The sequence below is a fragment of the Glycine soja genome, chromosome 1 (genome assembly GCF_004193775.1).
Source record: "Glycine soja cultivar W05 chromosome 1, ASM419377v2, whole genome shotgun sequence".
NCBI lineage: Eukaryota > Viridiplantae > Streptophyta > Magnoliopsida > Fabales > Fabaceae > Glycine > Glycine soja.
The window spans coordinates 1915989-1920825 of NC_041002.1; positions in this window are offsets into that span (position 1 = coordinate 1915989).

A 4837-nucleotide genomic window follows, 5' to 3' on the forward strand; every position below is an offset into this window, starting at 1 on the left:
TGAGAGAGGCAAATAATTAAAAGTGAAATTGGAAGGTGTAGGATAATGAATTGCAACAAACATACATGTACCCACACATATATATGAGAACAACTTAATTATAAAACATTAATAAATGATTTTATAGTGACTATATCTTAAGCAAACTCTAATGATGACCGACGCCCTAATTTTCACAAGAAGCCCCCATGGCCATGAGCCTACTTTGCTAATGCTAACAACCAAAACAACATATTATAATATAGATGCATTGACCTTTCTCCTTGATGCCCGACTCACACACATTGTTCACTGAAACATTATATACCTAATTTCAATTTTTAAACGTTTTCCGTATTGAAAATTTGAAACTATTGCCACTCAGCATTAAATCCTAAGGTTTCCAACGTGATCACTAAACCTACCACCTCATCATTGAGTTCCATTGTTATACATTTGTTTCGATACATATCTTCAATTATTACGTATAAGAAAAAAAACCTACCCCCATCTCTCCCCGTTAAACTTCATAGTAGATAATTATTATTATTTATCCATTACAGAGCTCAACACATAAATTAAAAAAACATAAACAATATCTTCATTTATATTAAGATTATTTTTAATTTTCTTAATATAACTTCTATTATTATTTTTCTTTCAATTTTATGATAAGTGTGCAAAATATTTAACAATTAGGTAGAAAAATATAATTAGAAAAGTAAACATTAAAGTTAGCATGTGTTAATTAAAAGTTGAAAAGTTAATAGTCAATTGAAAATTGAAAGTTTTTAAGCTATTTTATTAAATATGTGATAAATTAACTGTTGTAGTAACTAAAAAATTAACATAATATATTTTAAAAGATAAAAATAAATCGAATAAATATTTGAAGCATAAAAAAATAAATAATAAAAATTAAAAGTTAACGTTTCAAACAAATATTAAAAGCTATAAAAAACGGTAGAAATTATTTTAAAAAAATTGTTTATCTAACAATTTTTTTAACTAATAAAAAAAACTAAATAACAGCTGAAATGATTTCCAGTAATAACCATAGCCTTAATCCTTCATTTACCTTTAGACGCAACACGACTAGATATAACATTTTTTTTTTAAAATGTTGAAAAGAATTAATGAATCCTCCATCCCCGATAAATTTGGGTAGCCCCATATGGATATGACTGACCCACAAGAGCTTGGAATTTTTTATTTTATTATTTTGGGTTGAGAAGACCAAGATTTTGTTTTAAATTTCAAGTGGAACGCAACTCATGGCACTGGAAATTTGCAAGATTTGAATAAACTCCTCTGCTATCCTATTAAGTAGCACTCAGAGAGGATCAAGCATAATGCCACCCCTTGAGGGTTGTTTATTGTTTAATTTTAAGAGACAGTTGGGAACAACGAAATTTACATGGTTTTATTTACTTCACAAAATCTTTGCTTATTCAACATTCATGTATATAAGTTGATTAATTTACAGTCTCATTTTGTTACAACTTGTTGAAAGAAAGCATTTTGGCACCATTAGAGAATGAATCTAATCATCCACGACAAGGTTGCCGTGTGAGATCCTTTCATAAACGACAGAGTCACCAATGATAGGACTGAACAAATTGCTTGACCTGACATGTCTATGCACTCAGGACACATGAACTAATTAATCATATAATAACATAAATATATTTATTATACTAAATGATAAATCATCTTCTACCCTGACCCTTAGTTTTGTTTCCATTAGAACGCACATGATTAGCGGTTAGTGCTGTTAAATTGATATTCCCATAAACTTCCATTTAATTATGATTGTACTAATATTAAATAATTTAAATTCACATGCATGTACAAGACGGATAGAAGGATGCAAAAGAATTAATTCGACAAATCTAATGAGGACCATTAATCATTTAATATTGTCAAGAATGAGGGGTTTCTCCTTAGGACGGCGAATGGTGATTGTGTGACCACCATAATTGGGGCACATGTTAATGCTAGGATCCCCACCAACCAATTATAATTAATCTCACATTGCATATGATGTAACATTCAAAATATTAGTATCATATAGAGCAGCATGAATAATATACATATAAGTCAAGTACTTGGTTCATTGGTTGGATAAAAAGCAAAACAAGATAACCTATATGTACAATATTTCTTCTCAATAATTAAAACATGTACATGATTTTGGTTCCTCCTTTTACCCTTTTTCACCATTCTTCACAATAGGATAAGCAATTAAGAATTGAATCATTTATCTAGCAGAAAGTCCAGATAAGGTCATGTCAAGTTGCTCTCAAGCATTTATATGTGTCACAGTATTTCTGTGCCAAACCTTTTAAATGACACTATGTACAATTCCTGTCCTATATACCATAATGATGCAAACAAGGAACTATTTTCTTTTCTCCATCAAAGTTGAAACTACGCCATAGTTGATTCAATCCCAACCAATTATGCCACACATCAAAACGATGCATGTGTAGAATGTTTGTATGAGGGCTTTAATTTCTGATAATGATCACAATGTATCACAAGTGATACATGCCCCCTACAGAGGTGGTAGCTGAAGAAACACGTGGAGTCATTATTGAAGAACACAAGGTAGTAGAGAAAGAGAGATTTGCTACCTGAGCTTAATTTACGGTTGGTGATATAACAAGTTGTAATGGGCAATGTGGCTGCCTAAGGTACACGAATGAAATATCATACGTTTTTATGTATTTATGATTATATATCTATGTACGACATATTTTGATCTGGCTATAGAGAAGAAAAATTAAAGGGTCCAATATGTTTTTAATTATTATGATTTCCAAAGCAATTCTCATAAAGAAAAATGTAACATTTTCTTAGCATTGGCAATGGTAAGTAAGGGAACATCACAAATTTTCAGCTGCTTCTATTGATCAGGTTTGATTTTTTCTTCTTCAATTGACAAGGAAATGAGGCTAGGATTTTAGAGCTTGATTTTAAAAGATTGATGAAGCAACCTAACAAGTTTTCTTATTGTCCTTTTGCACTGTTGTTCTTCAGTTCAGCAACAATGCAACATCATCGTGTTGTCATTTGAAACATGGACAAAAAATGGGCATGTTATTGGGGACTATAATTAGAAGTGACTTGAAAGGCAGATACAACCATTTCAAACTTATGGGCCATTGTTCCTTAAAATGAGAAGGTAAAAGTCACGGTTAATAGATAAGCTGTCTGAATCCAGCTGTGGCTTTAATGTTAGACAAATTATATGTCAAATTTAATTAATATTTCAATCATAAAGTGACATGGATGTTAACACCATATATTAATTAGCATGAGATCATTCCAGTTCAGCTAGATCAGTCTTTTTGAATCCGAATTCCGAGTATATACTTATAAGATTGTCTCCGTGAATAATTGACAACTATGTTAAATTTTTTTATTTTTATAACAATTACTTTAATGATTATGTTGAAAATATTTTTAATAATTAATAATATAAAAAAATTTATACGACAGTGCATGAAACTTAAAGTCAATTATACATTAAAAAAATGAAAAGAGGAGGTATACAGCAAATGGAGTGAACACGGAAGATTGAAAAGAGTGACAATACATTTTTATAGATTATTGCCTTATTATAACATATAAGTTTATCCAAACGGAGAGATATTTGATAAATGACAATATTTTTTTCATTATTTAAAGTATTTGTGTTAATAATTAACATATTTTCATCTTCATCACCAATATTGTCTCGCATATTTCCACAAGCACATTTCTTTTTTCATTTCCTTCCTCAATCGTGACAACATTAATTTTTTTACTAAAGTATTTGATTTCTAAAAAACTGATAAAAAGTCCACAATTAACTAAAACCTAAAGCTATAATTACCTAAAATATCTTTTTGGTTACAAAGTAAAAATATTTATATAATTAATTCAATCATATAAACATATTCTTTATATCATTTTCCATATTTCAACTACTTTAATAATTAATTTTATTAAGTACTTCTAATTTAATAATCTAACTAAAAATTAATATTTTAAATTTCAGTTAGCATTTGTTTTCTCTCCAACGAGCCCTGCTGAGAACAACCCCATCACCTAGGATCTTAACAAGATCACCCCAGCACTTTTCCACGTGAAATTAACTTGTTAGTGGAATTCTCCCTTTTCAGGGGGTTTGGGTGGTGGGGAGGTTGTGATTTGCATTATATGATACTTGGAATTTAAGTTTTTATCAGTGTCACCTAGCATAGGCCACTATAATATTCTTTGCATAGTTTATATGAGGATTTTGTTGTTAAAAATACTGTTTCTCACATTCACACAGTATCTATCTCTTTCCATACAGGTCCATAGTGCTGTTATTAAATCATGGTGCTTTTGAATAAATGGAAGGAACCAATATCTTGTTGTCATTAACTCCACCCTGTTAATCAAATTAAAAGTGGAATATGAACATTGATTACCACTGAATTGCTCACTTGGTATGGCTCTCAAGCATCCTCAAACTTCCTTTTTTTTGGCTCAGCATATTCAAATTCCTAATAGCAAATGAACTGTATAGTGGGGCAAATAATTAAGCACTTCTCTGAGTTGAATTGTTCCTGGTCTCATTAATTTACATAACTTTAACTTCTTCATGCATGGGGAGTAATTAAACCACGTCATATACTCCCAATGAAGGGGCAAAAACCCACTTACATTCTAGCCTAGGTTTTCAAAAATCACTACTGCTACAATAGGACTTCAATATTTCAGTTTTTATTTTCTAGTTTCTTCAGCTAAAAATTTGCAAGTTTAATGACTATGACACTATGATGAGTGAGAACATAACCTAATAACCTTCGTTAATCACAGAAAG